This window comes from Caloenas nicobarica, chromosome 3, assembly GCF_036013445.1.
Source record: "Caloenas nicobarica isolate bCalNic1 chromosome 3, bCalNic1.hap1, whole genome shotgun sequence".
In the NCBI taxonomy this organism is placed as follows: Eukaryota; Metazoa; Chordata; class Aves; order Columbiformes; family Columbidae; genus Caloenas; species Caloenas nicobarica.
In genome coordinates this window covers 56,502,236-56,523,707 of record NC_088247.1, presented here as the reverse complement: position 1 = coordinate 56,523,707, position 21,472 = coordinate 56,502,236, and positions in this window count along the sequence as shown.

Here is a 21,472-nt window from a genome sequence, read left to right as displayed (position 1 = left end):
CAAGCATCCTTCTGATTTCCACAGGCAGGCATGGAGGAGGACAAAACCTTCATATCGTATGTTGAAAACTGGAGTTCTCCTCATTCTATGTGCGATACATTCATTATATATGCACTACTCTGCCAAGCTGCTCTTAACTTACTACTTGTCTGGCACTACATGCCATCTAGAAAACCAGGTGGATGGTCTTTAACTGAATGGAAATCTACTAGCAGAAAAAAGTACAAACTCTTCAAAGAAAACACAAAGCAGCTGCCAACAAGGGAAACACAAAGTTTTTCTATCAGTTGCAGCTTTATATAAACTTCAAGTGTAACTTGAAGTGTAGTGCTCACAGTAGAAGCTTACACAATGTAGTAGGGAACTGAGTTGTGCCTGACTTATTGTATAAAATTTTGCAGCCGCAAGTTGCTTTCTTCCCACCTCAACATAAGTGAAGGACAATTATTTCTACTAACAGTAGATAGGAAAAGGGAAATTCATTTGGTTTCTGAAGCAAAACGAGAGTAACTAATAGCAGACACTCCAGCCAAGGGAGAAAATAAATTTTTACTACCTTCCACGCACTTAGTAATGGTGGTCCAATCTCCAGTAGACCCTGATTCGGCTGCAATCAGTAAAGGAACAACAGAAAACTGGCATGTATTACATACAGAAAATGCCACAATCCATGTCTTCAGGGTTCAAATTGCAGGAAGATGACATTGCAAGCACCTGCTGCAAATTGCGCTGCTCTCCTAATTACTAAACTAAAATGGAGCACGGAGGAATCGAAAGGTATTGACTGCAAGTCACTAATAGCAGCCAGGACTTTTTTCTTTAGCTCTGTGTCTAGCCGAATACATCCTTTAGCACTGGAGAGAAAAACATCTATTGTACAAGAAATTTCTGGGTTGTCTGGGAGTTAAAATGAATGGGAAACTTTGTGATAGTTGAAAAATGAGAGAGGTAAAGGATACCCTTTGGATTTAACCAATTCCCCCCAAAATTAAGGTACAGGTAGAGGATCTCAGATGTTCTGCCTTTGCATTAGGAGGATAAGCCCTAACATGGGCCTGCACCATCCTCCTGTATCTCCCAGCCCCCAGCCCACAGAGCCAGTTTCTCTTTATTTGTCATGCTAAAAGGGTTTTTCCCAGACTGTGCAACTGTCTATAGGCTGAGTTCTGCAACCGAAGCTTCTGACAAAGATATTATAATTCATGCACAGCCAACAGCAGAGATCTCCAGGAGGTATCAGAAGGAAGCGTGACAGGATAGATTCATCCATGATTTTTTTCCTTATCTTTTTACCAGCTCTGTGCTTAGGATACAATGGGCCCCTATTGCACTCAGTGGTAAAACTTGCACTACTTTTAGTCACTTGAACTGAGACAGTGTTTGTATTCACAGCTGAAGAAGAGAGATCGTACCCAGCTGCTCAGCAAGGGCATAGCATGAGTGGAAGAGAAGGAAAAGCAAAAGGGAAAGCACCATGTGCCTGCCGGCCTCCCCCTCCTCCCACCTTGCCTCTCGTGCATCCCCCAAGGTCAGGCACAATCTGTCCCTTTGTATCCAGGAAAGAAATAGGACGCAAAGTGTTAGGAATTTCCTAAAACTGTCTCGAATCATGTGCTGTTTAAGTAACTGTCATTTCACTGCCTGGTTCATTGACACTTGGGTCTTAAATGGTGCTTGTGGAGGAGTGATATTTTCAGCTCTGAAGGGGTAAAGAAAACAGTCTTACAAAACCAAAGCCTTTGAACAGTGATATGCCGAAGAGGAATATGTTGATATGCTTATTTCATGTAAAGCCTGCATTCTCTTCGCATGAAATCAACAAGACATTAAAATAAGTATTTCACCGAAATGTAGCATTTAGGAGAAGTCTATTTTCATAGAAGGAAAAAAGTTAGAACAGATGGTTGAAGGAAAAATTAGTTTAAAGACATCAGAAACAGCTGAATAAACTTTCAGTAGTCCAAGAAAAAAAAGAGGCTCAGTCTTCTGGTTTACTCTTATTTTCCTTCTTACATTCTTTAAATGCACTGGAAATGGCCTTCAACTCTTCTAGTACTTCAGCCTTTTTCGTTTATTAAGTTTTTTTGGTATGGATCATAATATTTAATGTCATGGGGAGGAACACTGTTAAAACAATACTAGATCTAGTGTTATTCTCCATGTGTTAATTTTAAAGTCATAAACTAACAGGAACAGATGACTTCAGATCTGTTATTAGTCCACACTTCAAGAATACACCATAACAGAGATGAGAATAAAAATCAGGCTTATCTATTAAAAAGAACCAACAAACCAATCAAAACACACCTCCCACCCCCACCTCCCCAAAAAATGCAAACCACAACAACAACAACAAACCAAAAAAACACCTCACTCATGGCTTTCCTTTGACAGGTTCTGCTGCATGTTGTAGCATGCAAATGTATGACTGTGTGAGAACTCTTTGCCAGCTTCACGCAATGTTCAGTGCCAGTGGAAAAAACTTTGCTCAGGGTGATGAACTGTCTGATTGATTATACACTGGTCAGATTTTTTTCTTCTGTAAAACCACCTTTTAAATTTAAATACTGAAGAAAGAGGTGCTGGAAACAGCCTTTTATATGTTAAATGGTAATTTTTGCTTCTAGGTGTGCCAGAGACATTAGACAAGCAGCCCTTTTCCATGCTACTAGGTCCTATCTTTATCAGTCTTAATCTGTCTTAAGAACTAAAGAGGAGTGTTGGAATAAGACATAGTTTAAAAAGTTATTAGAAGTTAGGCAGACCTAACATACTTTATGGTTACTAATTTTTTTATGTGGAGGACAGCTCTTTATCAATTTGCATGTGAATCCATAATAGTGATACCTATGTAATAAAATACTAAATGCTTTTCTGAGACAAACAGTGAATTATTTAATTCTGGGACAGGAAGATGAAGAACATACATTTTTGATAAATAAACTACACATTAAATTCTACTGAATGTGAGGCAGAGGTTTGGTAATCCTAAAGTAATTTTATGATTGGAGAGGTCTGAGTCTCAGAGCTACTGTGACTGTTTTCAGCAACAAAAGGAAACAGAATTCCAGTTATTATTAAAAAAATATATTTTCAAACAAAATTATCCTCATGACAAAATATATGTGATGTATTCAGAAACAAATCTTGGTTCTGTCATGTCAAATAACAGCATAATAGTAGACAGAAATAGTTTAGACTGCTAGTATTATATTAAGACTGTTGGCATATGTAAGTAGTTTGAGTCTTGTTGCCACTCATGAACATCAGCAAGTTACAAACAAAATGATATCTTTTTTATCCTTAGATTTAAAGTGAGAAAATGTAAAGCAAAATTTTGATTTCTCATAGAACTCGTCAGGTATTCCTGGTGGCAGAGCAATATAACTCCAGGATAAAAACTATAGTAAGGTCGAATAGAATGTCTGAGGCCAGAAACATCTTCTTCCTAAATTTTTATGAGAAGTTGACTTTTTTACCAAAACAAATATTGCTAGGAAAAAAAAATCTTATTTTTTAATTAATATATAAAATATTTTATAGATAGCTAAAGATCGAAGCAAAACCAAAGAAAATAAATAATCTACAGTAACTTCTGTGCAAACAATAAATGTGTTAAATTTTTTTCGTTCTTTCACCAGGATGTCAAATTATTTCCAAATGAAATTTGACAAAAATAATTTCTACAGCATTTCCTATGAAAGCTACTTATTTCTTGTATCAGATCTAACTTTGATCTTTCATGAAAAAATGTGAAAATTTTGAGCAGCTTTATTTTTAGCCTATAACTTAAGAATATTTTGTCCACTTCCCTACATATTTCCTATGAAAGCACGTGTCTTGACTGTATTTTTAGTCAACTGATTTTTAGACCACTATGAGACTTTTTTTCTGTTCAGTAATAGAATGAAGCCAAAGCTGTGTTTATAACCTGTATTTATTAAGAGAGATAAGTAATTCCATGATAAACTTATTTTTTTATTAATTTAATCTTGTTTCAGTGGCTGAATGAGATTCATAGTCATATCCTTCCAGAACAGCTTCCAGGACAGGATCCTCAAGGAAGACAAATTTATTTGAGTGGTAGAGAAGCACAAGGAGAGTTGAAAGACCAGAAAGGACTCCAACTGGCAGCAGAACATGATCTAGAGACTTTGAAAATATGATTCTTATTAGAAATATCTGAAATTTTATGGTCGTGTTTATGGATATTGGTGTACAGACATGAAAAAGCACAATCCAGCTGCTCCTGATTTTTTTTGGTACAATTTGGATGAGGCTCAAATGAAGTCATTGCATCTGTACTTCCCCATGCTATCCTTCAATTTACACTATGTCATGCATAATATTTGAACAGCCTGAACCAGACCTATATCTTATGTGAAACATTCAAGTCACTTGAGTATTGCTACTATAAAGCAGCAAAAAACAACTAGTAGGCCACATCTATGTCTTTATCATCTGACATTTTTAAAGACATAGTTTTTCAGCTTCTTCTTAGTCACTATCTAAATCCTCAATTTTCAAGTATGCAGAATGGTCAAATAAGACTTAGATAACATTCCATTTTCTTTTTATTTGTCTCAAGTAAATTTTTACTGTGGTTCTTGATGGTTTTGATGGGTTTTGAGCAAACTGCTTTGGAAAACTGTCTCTTTCCCTTTAATCGCACATGTGTCATATCAGTGTTTTCTGCATCTGCTATTTAATTAAAACTGTCTTCTACCAACAGCATAAAACTGGAGCTTAAGACACTAGCCACACCTAAGAGACAGCTTAGGTGAACATGGATTCACTGTCCAGTTCAGTTAATATCCCCTTTGAAGTCATGTGGAGATCATCCACAATTTCAGTTACTATTGTAATAAACCTCTAACTCTGGTTTAACAAAACTTTAAATGCGTCTCTCTTGGATTTCCAGATTTAGTTGTGCTTCCCTACTGACTGAACACATTCCCATGTTGTGTGAAGTGTCCACCTCTAGACTCAAGGACATCCAGAATCCTCTGGAAGATCTCATGGCAAGTCAAGACATCACAGCTCAGACCTCTGTCTGTCCTCATTCCTGAGATCTGGGACCATCATCCAACAGCAAGTCTTTGGAGCTCCGTACTGACTTTTTGTAGATTCACAGCTAACACAAATCCTCTCCCAGAAGCCAAGAAGATCCTTCCCTATTTAACCTCTAGCATATAATATATTCACCTTCAGGTTTTGCACAGTATCTAAATACAATATAACTCTTAAAAGGCAAAGTGCAAGAGATATTAAAAGCCAACAAGCAAACAAGCTGAACACAAATCCTTTCTTTGTCATTCATTCTTTCACTGGGGGCCCATCTGCACAGGGCATTAAGGTCAGGAAAGCAGCTGCGCCCCAGCTGAGCTCCTACCCTGGCACTGCTCATCCTGAGCAACGAACTGTTCTCCATAAACATCCCTCTTTTGTCTTTAGCCTCAAATCAGGCCCTGGAGGTGGTCAGGGACAACTATTAGATAATCTTTCCAATGAACTCTTTCACTTGGATGAAATATCTTATTTTTTTAGAGCAAATTAATTATGAGGGTAAAGTATGCAAATCAGAAAATCTTTTTAGATTTATTATTCTGTGCCAGTGGTGTGGGGAATTTTACCATAGACACATATAAAATTGAGTAACAAAGACAAAGTGATAAAAAGCAATTCCTTTCTCACACTCACATATGCAGCAAGTTCATAATTTCCAACAGGATTCCTGAATTGTTATAAATGGATTCTTCATGTCAACACAAGCATTTGCAAATGTATTGCTGAACTGGGGTTCACAGGAGATTGGTGAGCAGCAGGGACTGATTCTTCCATAAATTTTAATGCTGACTATAAAACTAAATTTTGTTTCTGAAAAGTCAGCTATGCTTTGATACTGTGCTATGAGACCCTGCTACAAAAATTAAGTGGTCAAAGGCAGGAACAGAATTGCCAACACTTGTGATTTTATTAGGAGAGATATTGCTTTTTCTTAAAAGCCTAGCTCCTGAAGTCATACGATTACAGGAAACTGTCGTGTTTCATTCTTCCAGAAGCAATAGTTGCTACCTTTTGCGGTTGTGAAGAAAAGTTGAAAATATAAATCCAATAGACAGGGCTACCAGACGACAAAAAGACACTAGCTTTATTGGTATTTTAAGGAACATGAGGGTTTATGAAGGCCTGAAGTTGGGGTTGGGAACACTGAAAAAATGTTATTCAAACAAAGAAGGCAGTGAATAATGATGTGAAAGTAAAATGTAGAGTCAGAGTGCTTTCCCTATCATACTACAGAGAGGAAATAACATGTATAATGAAACTCTCTAGCTTCAAAACTCATACACATTTTTATCCTGGAGTAGTTATTTGAAAAAATATATCTTTATTCTTGGAGAACGGAGCACGTACTGTGGCAGATGAGAGCTGCTAATACACTAACGGAAAGATAAAGCAAGGCTTTAGGTCTACATGTTGGAACTTTACTTTTCCTGTTTCTCCAGATAAAACCGAGAGAGATATGCTAAATAATATGAAGCCAAGCTATTGCAGAATTTGCAGGAACTGCTTCCTGTGAAGAATTAAGGTTTAATTAGCTAAAAAGGAAGTGCACAGAGGGATGATAACTGAGAGTTGGTCACCCTGTCTCTCTGATGAGATTATCCTCTGTACCTCTGAACTTTTTTATCCAAACAACAAGTCCTTGGCGTGATTTGGTGCCTCCAATAATCTTGTGCTAATTTTTACTCATGCTGTCTGTCAGGAGGCCCTGAGTTGTTTGCAGAACATCTCAAGATATGAAGAACAATTGACTGTATTAACTGTGTGTGCAGGAGCATTATTATAGACATCAAAAAATAGATATTGGATCCTGATCTGAAGTCCACTGAAATCAACAAATAACTTTCAGTATTTTGAATCAATATCTTTGATCACTTTCGCTTAGTTTATTTTTGTGCCCTTATTTTAAAGTTGGTTTGCCTGATCGCCCCAGGAAGTGCAGCCTTAGGTCTCCTGAAATGGATGAGAGTGTGAAAACAGGATTGGATTTAACTGACCAATGAAGCACCATGTGCAAAGGTCAGGAACATACTCCTTCAAATACATAGATCACTAGGGTGCAGGCAGAGCTAAGGACATGCAACAGGTTGCCAGTCTGGGTCCATCGATTCCTCCTGGCCTCATGTACTTTCTGACTGTGACCTGACCTTGCTCTCTGTCTGAGGAAGACTTCACCAATACATCTTTCTACAGGGGTTCAGACACTGACATGTAGCTACCCATGTGCCAACAGATTGGCTCTACTGCCTGTTACAAGTGATGAGACTGATTGTATCCCACCTACTGTTTGGTGAACCCCTGTTTCCCATGCAAAATAAGGTGGTAAATGCCATTGCTAACGTCTCAGGGTGCTCCACAACCACGCGGTGCACCCTACTGCGAACAGAAAGTGATCTTGCTGGGAGCAAAGCTGCAGTCTCAGGCCCATGGAAAAATCTCACTCTATAAAAAAGTTTAAAAAGCCAAGAATTAACCCTCTTCACTGTCATGGCCTTGGTATAGGCAGGTACTTCTCTGGGCTCCCAATATGGTGACACTGCACTTTTTAGGGAAGCTATTTAGGGTGAAAATGTGTCAACATCAGTTCAGGTATTCTGCAGGATTCAGAGCTGTAGGGAAGGAAAGCATATAAAAACTTCCATAAGGTGGTGTGGATGAAAAGAAAGAACAAAATGAGATGATAAAGGGATTTAAGGATGATATAGGATGAGATAGAAGAGTCAGTGAGAGATGTGGATCAAAAGCAGCTGTAGCGATCTGACTCTCATTTGTCCTTTAGCAACAGTTTAAAAACATCGCTGACTGAGGGACCCCACTGTGCTAAAAGTATTGCACAAGCTCATTGTAATTTTTACAGGCATGCTCTGCCCTGAACCGTTTCTAATCTCAGTTGGTGAGCAAGGGCACAAAGGCACAGAGAAAGGAAGCAGCTTGCCCAAAGTAGGTTAGTAGCAGAAATAAAGATAGGATCCAGATCTCCTGCAGCCAACTGGATGCATCCCGTAGGGAAAAGTGTTATCTGCCTCTCAAGCCCGTGGAGAAGCTTCCAGGCAGAAAAATATGTTCAAATAAAAAAGCAAGGGAAAGGAGAAAGTGTGGGCTTGAGGGTCCTAATTGGCATACGTAGGAACATGCCAACTGTCTGTAACTTTCTCCCAGTGGAAAGCTTCAAGGAAATAAACAAGTACAGATGATTTAAACAAAAACCAAGACTCAGTAGCTGCAGCACTCAGAGCTTCTGCTAATGCTGCAGCTCATTCTTTTTTCACAGAAAGAAAAAGCACAGGAAAGACAGCACAGACCTCTCACAAGTGTATTATACAGCAAGGACCAAAAAAGGATAAGTATGTTTTTCTAAGCTTTAGTGGTTTGGAGGATATTCTGAACTAGAACATTTCTTTTTAGCTAAAAAAGCACAGATCCATTTCTTCAGATATTTAAGTCTGGGTTTCTTGCTGTTTTGCTTCAGCTGCTGTTCCAAGTTGTTTCTGATTCTCGTCTTTTAGATGTTTAGAGATTTGAGAGACTGAAAAATGGCTCCTGTCCATTGAAATTTCAACATGGTTGTGAAAAAACATGATTTTTAAAAAGTGGTCTACCTATTATCAACCAAGGTACAATACTAACAAGCAAATCACATACTTCCATTGTGTTGCATGCTGCCATTAAGAGGAGCATGGTAATTTCCTTTAATCTCCACAAAGAAATTGTTAGCAATACTGTAAACATGGCATGAAGTAAAAACTTTCAAAAAGAAAGCAAGATTGTCAGTGTACCTGAGGTTTTGTGTCGATGTCAAATGTTTCAAAGCCAAGAAATGGAATTAGGAAGGAAAATCTAAGACAATGGGAAGCTTAATGCAGTGTAACATTAGTACTAAATTTTAATGCAATGATCTACTTCTTGTATAGGGAGAATATTACTTTTTTGTTCCAGAAATCTGAAAGTTTTCTGCTTAAAAGACACAGAACACCTCTGAGTATGAAGTGTGACAGTATTCCTGCATCAGTGTTAAAGGAAGGTAAGCTGAAGTACAGAGATGCTAAAGATTAGGCTCTGCTACCTGCATCTCTGATCTGACTTAAAGGAAGTAATTATTCATTATCTTTGGAAACTAGGTTTTGAATAAAAGTGCTCAAAAATGAATGCAAACCCCATACTTTTCAAATGAAATTGTTACTTCTTAAAATGTGGTTTTATTCTTGAACATATGTTAGTGTCAGAGAGGGTCACAGCCCGGACATATAGGACTCTTGCTTCTTGTGCTAGCCACTCAGGTAGGACATTTTGCCTGTAGATAGGCACTGCTTTGTTTTTCTTAGTTGAATTCAATTTCTTATTCTCTTTGCACATAGAAGTTCATCACATACACACTCCTCTAGCAGCTCAGAGAGAAACTTTATTTCACATTTAAATATGTTGGATTTTGGATAATTTATGGTAGCTATTACCTGCCTTAGTGAGAAAAACATTGTCAAAACTCTAAAATCATGAACGATACATGTTACACTGGCAAACAAATTAAGGCAGGGTAGCTGTATGTGCTTTAGTGTCCAGCACTGGATAGGATCATCTTTAAACTGATGTGTTCCCAGTGAAGATTAGCTCATTATCAGTAAAACTCCAAAAGGTAACTTCTAATAACAAATTCCTTAGCCTCTAAATTGCTCTGGAAATTTATCTGCATGAGATCTTTTTCAGGCAGAAGTGAAGGGAATCATTAGCCTAAACATTAAATCACAGGACAGAGTCTGGCAGCATGAATTCTTGCCTCAAATCTGGCAGTGAGATGCTTTGCTGAATGCAAGCTACTCTTAATTTTTCCAAATGTCTGCTCAGATTAGGAGATGAGAGGAGGTTTTCAAAACGAACTGAAGGGAAATCCACAAAGAGAGCAGGGCCAAGCAAGAGAGCAAAAATGAGACAGTGCGTGTCCACAAACACTGAGCTTGCACTTTGCTGTGCCTGGCACAGGAGGCACCGACTGCTGCCCGTGCATACACACAACATGATGAGGTAAGTCACCACAGCTGTGCAAAGAGCTCAACTATCCCCAACGCACCACCCTTGCATTCCTCCTCTCTTCCCTGTGTTGATCTGAGCCTTGGTACAGCTCTGAGCTGAGCAGCTTCAGTACTAAAGTTCACAAGACGGTGAAAAGGTGTGGTGAATTGCTTAAGCAAATGACCATGGCTAAAACCAATCTTTTTTTCCTTTTCTGTCAATCATAAATTTAATGCAGAATAATTCGCTTATCTGGATCACCATACAGCATCACACATGCTTGTGCCGGCACCGGGAGGTTATGGGACAGAGGTGTGAAAAAGATGCTAGAGGTAGACAACAGTGGTAGCAGTGCTGGTTTATGTTGATCTAAAGTAACTAACAAAGAGTTTTATTTTTTTCCCTTTCTGTTTATGCCAGTGTTCAGAAGAACAGCATTCTATACTGTCTATCTGAAGAAAGAAATGACTGGATGATGATTACTATCATTTTTAAAACGGCTCACTTGCTTTCACTTTGCAACACAAACATTCTCTTTAGGGATTTAATGCTTAAGTGTTTAAGCACCAAATCGTATTGATGAGACCCGTTCTCAAAAATTCACATGCAAAACCATTACCCTTTATATTGCTCAATCCATTTATCTATTTATAAAACAGGACTGACATTTATCTACATGGAATTTATCTCTACTCTCACAGCCCAGTTGCCTGGAAAAAGCAAAGAGGAGGCTGCCTGCTGATAACACAGCACATACTTTTTACATTAGGACCTATGCGTCTGGAATAAGGTTTCTGGAGTTCACAGCTCAGGCTCAATTTGAGGCCAACCTGAACATATTCCACTGAATCAGCCCCTGAAAATTCTGGCTGGGTATGAATGGAACAGATGTTTTAATGGATGCTAGATTAGATTTTCATTAATAAAGTTCAATGATCAATTAATTCAGGGGGTGTCCCTGCCTCTGTTTTCTTATTATACTCACAGGCCTCACAAGCGCCTGTAATTAGCAAGAAAAAAAAGCGAAAGCAGAGAGGGACAGTGGTGTTGTGGGAGGTGGGTATCGCTTCCCTAGCAAGGTCTGGAACTGAGACAGAATCTCCTATAACTTCAATCCCTGACATTATTTGATTATGCTCACCACATCTTTTGAGAAGGGCAACTTTGCAAGGATGTTTCCTGGAAGGATGTCACCCCCACTGGTAGGTGCCCTGTGGGGTGGACAGATCTGGGGGACACAGATACGCTGCACAAGGGAGGTGCAGCAAGGAGTTGTGGCTTGCCAGGAGCTGCTGATGGTGGCTCTCTGCAATTGACATCTTCCTTACGAAATGGGTGCTGTAGTCACAGCGTCCTGAATACCTCCTTAGGTCCAGAGTTTCTGGGCCAGAAATTCCTACTCGTTTCAATGGTGTGAACACAGTGAAACCACTTAAAAGAAGCCTGCGGAGTTTGCCCTTCCCTCTGTGCCCAGCGAGCTCCCAAAAGATGGTACTGAAAATTTCCCACATAGAAATATTTTGTTACTGCTAGCCTTCACATGGAGAGACACAGTAATGACAGGATCTGTCCCTGTGCCAGATCATAAGGTATGCCAGAGAAGGTAAAGTCTCCTACCACCCAGTGCAGTTGCGTGCTCTACTTGCTTCTGCAGAATTGTTTCTGCCAGCACAGTCAGAACTCTCCCCAAGCAATGTGTCAGAAAAAGTCCCCTCAGTACATTCTGGGGTGGATTTATAGAATGCCTTTAATTGCCTCTCTTAGTGGAGCAAATCCACACCATGTCTCAGGAGGCACTTGGATCACCACAAGATCCCTCCCACCCTTCTGCTTCCCTCCTGCTGCAGCTGTATCCAGTCCTGGTGGGCCCACCTACAGAGGAGTTTGGGGAAGAACTTTATTTCTCTTCTCCTCCTTCATTTTTTAGTCTGAGTGAGTCTAATCCAGAACCTAGCAACCCAAGAGCTCAGTCATATAGTTAACTCTTACAGAAGTTTTCACACCATCTTTGCTGGGATGTTCTAGGACCTAACATAGGTGACACTCAAGGGACTAAGCTGGAGGTCTCAAGTAATCTAAGGTGTGAATTAACCCTTAGGTGTTGGGGTTTGTGAATATGGTAGAAGCTGTATTAGCTTCTTTTTAAACTTAAGTCCACAGTGGTTGGTCTTGATTAGTATGAAACAGGGTTAGCTGTACTAGGAAAGCTTCTGAGGAGCTTACCCCTCAACATTTCTTATGCAACAGGCAATATTTTTTATATCCAACAGTAAGGCCAAATAGTACCTGTGGGTAAAGGATACTAAACCAGTGTACCTTATCTTCTGGACTGGAAGTGGTAGCAGAGTGCTCTGGACTCTTCATGAACACCTTTGCTAAAAGAGTGTGCTAAGTGCTGAAACACATAGGAGATGGAAAATTTGAAACAAAGTGATGTTTGTGAGCACGTTGCTTGCATCTGACCCTGAGTGTATAATGCAGCTATACATGAGTTGTCTGTGAACCTCAAAGCAGAGGAATGCTCACACTAACAAAGCCACAGAGAAAAAGCCGTGTTTGAAACTGTCACTGCTTCTTTGATGACATAGTTACCCAGTATGTCAAACCTCTTGGCATGCAAATAAGACATAAGCCACTCACAACAAGGCTGTTCTGCACCTCTTCAGTGCTGAGAGCAGTATGCCCTTGGCTAGAGATGAAGATGCAGCAAAATCAGTTTATTACCAGACTGCATTGTACTCACAGGAGGCGGGATGATTGACAAGTGACAAGCACCACACGATGATGTGCACCAAGTGCCAGCTCTGGGTCCCCATCCAAAGTGGCTCTTCTCAATAAAAAATACAGTACATCCAGTATCACCTCACGTGCTACATTCGCTCCCTTCTCTCCTCCCAATATTTTAGAGATCTTCAGGGCCGCAGCTGCAGAGAAGTCTTGCCTTTTTGGCAAGTGTGCAGGATGGTCGAGCATATCAAATGAGCTTTCTAAGTTTGATTGATAATGACAACAAGTCTAAGGCAATCACATATAAAATTCTCTTTTCTCTCAGATGTTGTTGGACGAGTGCTGGCACAGCCGCCTTCCCTCACAAACATTTCAGATACTGTTTCTTATTTTTTGGCTAGAGGTTTCAGTAAGACTTGGAAAAAGACCAAGATTTATCATGGGCCTGGGTTACTTTTTTTTCTTTCCTTTTTTAACCTTATTCTCCTCAGACAAAACGCTGCTTGATTCACTTAAAAAAATCATCCTCTAACTCTGTTCTCACTTTCCGTTCTCACTGAGGGTTTGGGGTGAGGTCAGGAATGCTCTGAAGCGGCACCTTTGCAGACAGCGTGTTAATGACACAGAGGTCAGATTCATTTCACTTACACCTTGGCTAATGGACTTTTTACAGACTACATACACATGCACACACAGCTTGCTGTGTCTCCATAAATAAAATCTCCTCTGAGCACAGGGTTGTACCTTTATGGGACTTTTATGAAGTGGCATTGTTCAGTGAACTTCACATAAGTACATGTCAACATTATGTCTGGGCCAGTGTGCTACAGCTAGGAGCTGGAAATGAACGTTTCCAAACATCAGGAGCGTTCATCAGTGGTGTTCTGAAGCAGGCACTTTGCAGACAGTGGAAGTGCATGCGGTGGGGGGGTTGGGAGGGAGCTGGAACATGGTCATGACCCAAACTCAAATACCTTTATGTCAGAATACATTTGGATTGAAAGTTCTCGTTTAGTGCATTACTGAAACATGAAAGCTATCTGTGGAAGAGAGATCTGACACTGAACTTCCCTTACATGTGTAGGGTGTCCTGAACTGTGGTATGATTCAGGTTCATGCCTAGATCAAACATCTCTGAGTCACAGTGACCTACATTTTGTGGTTCAAACAGCTTTCCCCTCCAGCCACTTCCCAAAGTGGTCTGAACTGTGGCAATCCCCGTTTCTTCTCTCCCAGCCATACCAGTCTGCTTAATATCACCAAATATGCCCCTTGCGTCTCCCCTGAGTCCCAAGAGGAAATTCTTGTATGAAGGCTCAGGTGGACAGTGATGATATACCTGCCAAACGTGACCACCTTGTAACAAGTTGATGTTCACACTAGCTGCAGCCCAGCCAGTCCACCCATCACTAGTGAGGAACCTTGTGGTTGTATGGGCATCAGCCTGAGCTACACAATAACCAGGACCCTCAGGAGGTGTTTGGGTGTTAAAAGCCATGTCACTGTAGCTTCATTCATTAAGCATACATGTCTCAGTAATACAGAAGATGGGAAATAACAGTTTTTGAAAGGTGGTCCAAGAAAAGGCTTGTGGTCACATTTCCAGCTATTTACCTTTCACAAAGTAATAAACATACTTACCACACAAAGGGGAAAAGCAGAAATGGGTTTTAGGTTATTCATTTTCAAGGAAATTGGAAACCTAATCTTGGCTCTTTCTTTGCCTCAGGTGCTCTCCCAAGTATGACTGTTTTATCTGTAAGAGCAGTGTGTTGAAAACCCCCATGTATCATCCATGTCTGTGTCTCTTCTATTCAGAAGTAAATAAGATGTCAATGACCCTCTCTTCTCCTCTATTCCCTGGTTTCCAGTCATCCCAAAGCCATCAGCTGTTCAGCTCAGCTTAAAACTGCCCATAGCTTTCTACTGCAACATATCGTGCATTGCCCAACTCACTAAAAATAGGTTGTACTTTTTTGCTCCACTGAAACCTGTACAAAAGAGCTAAAGACTTAACAAATCCGCAGCAGAAGAGCTATGGCTTTTTATGACCATGACCTTAAGTGACCACGTTCATTTAGTCCTCTTGCTGGCTCCATGCCCAATCCCACTTGCATGATCCACACAATGAGTCCAAGTTGTCCAAAGCAGACAGGAGGGGTTTCCAGTAGCCGTTTTGCAATTAGGCTCATTAAATGACAGCAGCATTCAGTAGTAGATGTAGTGCTGTTGAGGGTGAAACAGGAGTGAGGAGTCATAGGAAGAGGAGAGAAAAGAAAGGAAAGCCACACAGAAACTGCCTCCATAGTTGCAGAACTTTCCTCTCCTGGATTGCGAGCAACAAGCAAAGCAGGGACATCTGATTAGCGTTACTCTAGGTGCACACCTACTTTTTCCCCTTCTTTTCTTGCTGACGCATTTTAGTGCGTGAGCACAGGCGTCACAGCTGGTTACAGAACAGGAGCATGTCACAGGTGGCCTTGGTTCTTGTCTCAGCCATGGATGCTGGGAGGCAAGGCCTGAAGAGACTGTGAAAGCAGGGGGCAGCAACGCAGTGTAGCTGACCACATGGGAAGACATAAGCTCTTTCTACTGTCAAGTGACTGGTTAGAAGAGCCTGGTCCTTCAGTCTCCTGGGTCAAAGAGGGATGTCCTTTCACTGTAGAGTGGATTGTGTATCCATCGACCGTCCCCAAGGCAAGGAGTAGGTGCCCTCTCTTCTTAAGAGCAGTGGGGAGGGATTACGCTCTATGCATCAATGATACACTTGACAAATCTTTGGTAAAGAGAGGCACAGGTTAGCCACACCTTTTAAATACAGTCACCTGTAGGCTGCACACTGAACTTGAAGGCGATATGTGTAACATTTAAGTGCCTGCTCCTGCTCTTTTTTCTGCCAAGTTGACTAGGGTGGGAGTCATGCACAGCATCTGACCTCCAGCTGGTTACCAAACAGGATTCACTGATGTTTCTATTAATAGTCAGGAAAAATCTGAGTAGTATTAGGCTTCAGAGTCAATGCTTTGGCCTGACCAGTCTACTAGGAACTACGTCTACTAGGAACTACCAGAAAACAGACCAAATAGTGGAAAACATGAGTGCATTTTAAAAGACTCATGCAAAAAATGGAAACATGGCAATTTTAATTCACATTTAGTTGTAAACGAAGCTCATTTGTAATAAATTAAAAGTTATAAATGTATAAATAAATTACAAAGTGCAACTTGCCCCAGATCCCACAGATTTTAGAGAAAGGGCAGGAGACAACCATACTGGGCAGTAAAGTAGCAAGCTGAGGACCCCAGGCCTGTGTAGTTCCCTCCTGTAGTTCACCTGTGGAAGCCTTTCTTCCTTTCCTTCTTTTCTTCCTTTCTTCCTTCCTTCCTTTTACACCGCAATTTTCCCCTCTCATGTTTGCTCTTCTTTTCCTGTTTTCTCCCTCCTTATGTAACACCTGTGCTGGAAAAAATAATGTTCCAACCTTTCCACAGCTCCAAAAGGAATTATTTAATCAAAATATTGTAAAAATTGTTAATGTAAACAGGAAGAGAAGCTTTTAATTAGACATAGGAGAAAAAGCAGATTAGCCCCAGGATCTCTTGTGCGGAGATCATTGGGCCATTACGGCAGCTATTTTCCTGATGTCTGCATGGACCGAAGCCAGCTACTTTTTGCTCCTGCTGAAGAATCAGGTTAATCAAAATGATGACAGCCAAATGGACAGAGAGCAGGATTCATCCAGGCCTCTTTGTCTAAACTCCAGATGGAATTAGGAAGTTAAAGCACAGACAGCATGTCCAGGATGGCCGGGCCCTCATGTGACAAGCCCTGTCTAAAAATTGTTCCCATTAATTTGCAACTGTCAATCACCTCAGCATTCTGCTCGGAAACAATGGCTGGCCCCAGATCACAGCTTCTCCCCATCTCCTCGTACCAGCACAGCAGAGAATTAGGGATTTTTATATTTTTTTCTTGATTAGTAAAGACTTCTTGGTGCAGTGCAACTGTCTTGGAGCAAAAGAATAAGCTGCTTGAAGGCCAAGAGACACTTTATACAGACCCACCTCCCCCAGCCACTAATAAAGAACTAAAACAATTAAATGGATTACATTTAGTGGCTGTGTTTGGTCTCTGTGAAGAACAAATTTTTCAGCTTGGCAACTAAATAAAAAAAAAAAAAACGAGCAGGAGGGTTCAAGTTGGTTTGAAGCGAAGTTAAAAGCAATGGAACCAAAAACCAAGATTCACCACCCCAGTGGAGAAGGAGACAGTGGCCTCTCCATTTTACCCAGTAGCTCATGGGTTGCTGCTCTTGCCCAGGATGACCTTACCCACAGAAGGGTTGAACATGGACTCCAGTCACTGCTTTGGTGATTATAAGGAGAAGCATCACAAGGAGAAATTGATAACATCTTTCCTCAGCTGTCCATAACCTTCTGCTGTGTGCATTTTCTTGGAGGGGTGGTGGTAGCTGCATTCAAAGTCAAACATGTAAAGGAGGGAATAAAGTGTGGTCTCATTCTGGTTTTGGAGGGTGCCCTGAATATGAAGATACAGGGCAGATAGGAGACGACAGCAAGTTATTCTGCAGTTTTGTGTCCTGATCATTCATGTTGCCTGGGAGAAAACAGCACAGAAAATTTGGTCCAAATTCCAATATAGCTTTAGGATGACTAGAAGTATATAACTGAAGGCACATTTACTGTTATCAACAAAAATAATCTCTTGTACTATTGCTCATATAAATGCCATGACAATTAAAATTGTATCAGATTTCCTGTGCAGATAATTCAAATTTCTTTTCTGCAGCCCACGTTACCAGTATGTGGAATCCAGTGCAAGACTCAAGCACATTTGTGAAATAAAATCACATTAATTTAAAATATGCATAAACCGAAAGAAAAAGATACAGGAGGAATTTTGAAAAGTCAGGAGATATTATTTGAAATGGTAAACTTTTTTTTAGATACTTAAAATAGTATTTTAAAAGAAAAAAAAAGTCAAACTAAGCATTTCAAATTGATGTTAAACAAGGTTTTTTAGCTGGTTCTGTGTTGTTTTGTTTTAAAGTTCTAAGAGTTTCTATTTCAGTTCCTCCTGAACTGAGGATTTTTCTCCAGTTTTTCAGTTCAACAGTCAAATTGAAAACCCTTCTTCTCCTCAGCTCTTAATATAACACAATATAATTTGTTGCCTGAGATTGTTTTCCTGAGTATATTACTCCTCTATCTGGGTGATACAGCCTGAAGACATAAAGTGAGAGTCAGTAGCCATTTCACTTCCCAGACTTAGGCTGAGTCATTGCCCTACACACGCTTTGCCTTTTCTGTTTGCCTGTCTAGAAACACATACACACAATATCTAACACATGTATGACACAGGATGACATCATATGCTATTTTAAAGAATCATACAGTAAAGATCAACTGTCATATACCACATGAAACAGATGTTACTTGTGTATCCATATTACACCCTATTATTTAGGCTTTACCCATGAAGTTTGTTGTCACAGGAAGAAGAAACTGTTAGCTACATGCGATTTAAGACAAAACAACACTCTCTCACAACCAATCTTTTGCTAAGAGTATGAGAGAAAAAAGGGGAAATAAAGCAGATAAAAAAGAAGGAAGAGGGGGTTGAAAAATTACATTACTTTGCTCCTGGGGAATGGAGCTTTTGAAAATGAATGCAGTCATTAACCATCTGGCTTGCTAAATAGTTAGCAAAAAGTTCCTCTGAAAGGGTTGGCTTTACATTCATAACAGCAGTTTATTGGTCCATTGGCACCAGCATGCCTAAACACAAGGGAAAGTCAATACTGTATCATAGCATCGCCTAGCTAACACCTGGAATATATTCTCTGGAGTGAAAACAGCAGGGAACTGACCAGAAATAACCTCTCTCGTATTATTCCTTCAATTAGACCAAAACAAGTTTCCCTTTGAAAACTTAATAATAAACACTGCAGGTCATTCACTTGTTAGGAGCCCCTTTGGGAAAACTGAGCAGATGGGTCCCCTTATCTAGCCCCTCGCTGTCACAGAGACAACAGCCGCAAATCAGGACAGATATTGATTTTAATTGGAACCAACAGCATCTACATACCGTCTTAATATCCACATCTTCCTGGAAAAAAATACATCTTTTTAAAAGATTGGTTTGTTTTGTCCTGTCAGGTTGATTAGACAGAATGAGGTAATTCTTTGCAAGATGAACAATTATGCCATTTTTCAGGTTCACTGCTTAAGTAGATACACACAGCAAATCCCCAGCAAACCCGAGGTCCATTTCAGAGCCTTTGTACATACAAGCAGCACAGATTAAAACATTGTTCATCCAAGTCGAGGCAGTTATATTCTCATTATCAAACAGATTTGAGGTGTCGTCAGGGTCTTTTCAGTGGTTTTCGCTGAGGCATAAGTATTCCTTAGCCATGGAGAGAACTAGCAGGTCGAAGTGAACATCTACTTAAAATCAAATTATCTGGGACATTTTCGTCACCCCCAGGGTAAAAGCGGTTCTCCTCAAAAATCTTGTAAATTCATCAACCCTGCTATTCCCTGAAGAACCTCAGACGCATTGCTATTTGCCTCTAAAAGACGCAAGGAAGCTCTTTCTCCGCCTGCCCCCCACCATGCAAATCTCTTCCCCATACGGCATATTAATTCCCGCGAGGGAGGTGAGACGAACAGGTGCCATTGGTTCTTGACTTAATTGCTGCGAAAAGTAGAGCACTAATAACGAGCTGTTGACTACAGGCAGTTTCCATCCTGGCAAAGGAGCCCTGCCAATCTGGGGGAGCGTCAGCCAGCCAGTGGCACCGTCAGCCGGCTGGCTGCTGCAACTGCAGGGGTGGGCAGATTGCGGTCTTGGCAGTGGGCCAGCCCAAGTAGACCTTGCAGGGCTGTCGTTAGTCATTGGCATTCGTGTCATCCTTCTGAAGGGGCAAATAACGTCACCTTCCCCCCTCTTGGGAACTCACTAGGGGAGTCATCTCAGGGGACCTCTACGGACCCTGCAACAACACAAGTAGTCGCATGAAGTGGACCAGACCCCTGCCTATGCATATCACTGCGGAGGCCTTAATGGGGAACAAATTAGACTGAAGAACAATTAGACATTGCATTAGGAAGCTAGGGTGCAAATGGAGGGATTGCTCAGGGCTCTCATCAGCCCCTTCACTGTGGGGCAAAGTACTCTCACAACAGGCTGGAGGCAATGTAGTCTGTTTCTACCTTGTCTCTGCATCCTCCATGTATCGGTGGCCACATCTGGGCCTTTTTGTGTATACAACCCAGGGAAAGGCATACACAGGGAGCCCAGATGCAGACACCTATACGCTCCATATTCCCCAGCTCACGGACTTGTACTGCAGACGTAGGAGGGTATGTGCTGCACCTCCTCAAAGGGGAGTGCTGCCTCCCATGTGCTGGGCAGCTCCAGGAGAAATTCTTCCTCCATGAGAAGCATCCTCACTTGGCAGCATAATAGCCTCTCAAGGGAAATGGTATAACCCATGGCTTGAATCATTTAAAACTAGACTATAGCAAGTGCCAGCAGATGCAGGGTAGATAATAATCATGTGGGGGGTGTGGGGATTGGGAGGGAGGACTGCTGTCCATCTCTGACATCTGTGCTTCTGTGACTGATGAAATCCCCAGCAACAGCTGCCCTTTTGGCTAAGACTCAACAAATCCAAGGGTTATTAGAGATTTTTGCAGGGCTGAGGGGGAGCGCAGAGATGCAGTGGGTCTCTTGCATCTTGAAAATTGTGTAGCACACACAGATCACTTCTCTCACTACCTGATATGCTTTTTAACTTACCCTCGTGCCACTCATCTCCAATCCCCCTGCCAGACTGCCCTGTCAGCTTGGCAAGCTTTGTTTCTTCAAGTGCATGCTTACTCTGCATGCAGGTTTTCCCAAGCTCTCACTGCTTCTGTTAAAAGCCCCCCTGGAGACAAACTACAAGGCTAACACTAATTACCATAATAATTTGTTAGAGCATTGCTTTGATCTTTTCTCACCTACCAAGTCAATCCTGTCTTACTCCATCTCCAAAATGTTAGATGTGATTACATAACTAATTAACACAGGAGATTGAATTTTAAAGAATGTATGACAGTAATTCAATAGAAGTTTTGATCTCTTGATAAACAAGGAAGTGGGCAAACTTGTCACTTCCCAGGAGACTTGTAGCAGGCCAGTTATAGCCAGAAATCTGATGTATAATATGAATGACTTAGAACAACACTGCTAAACCAGCAAAACTTACTGTTTCCCCAATAGTTTCTGCAGAAAACACCACTGCTTTTTAAAAACTCACAATCTTGAAATAGTCATATTTTATTCTTATATGTGAAGCATGATTCATATACGAGATATTTCTCTTTGATCAGAAAACCCGCCAACTTTTCCGAGGTTTTATCTCCTTTCAGGATCAATTTCAGTTTCATTTCTGCCTGAGAATAAGACTGTTCTGCGTGTTTTCAGATTTCTTGATGTGTCATCACAATTTCATTTTGCAGGATGCCTGGCAAGTTGCACAGATCTGTATTCCTTTGAATAAATAAGAATGAGGAGAGAGACAGAGAGATCACATATCACACCTTATAACTAGGTCAACTTACACAACTCCTTTTAGAACATGTTAACTAGGATTTAGGAAACAGAA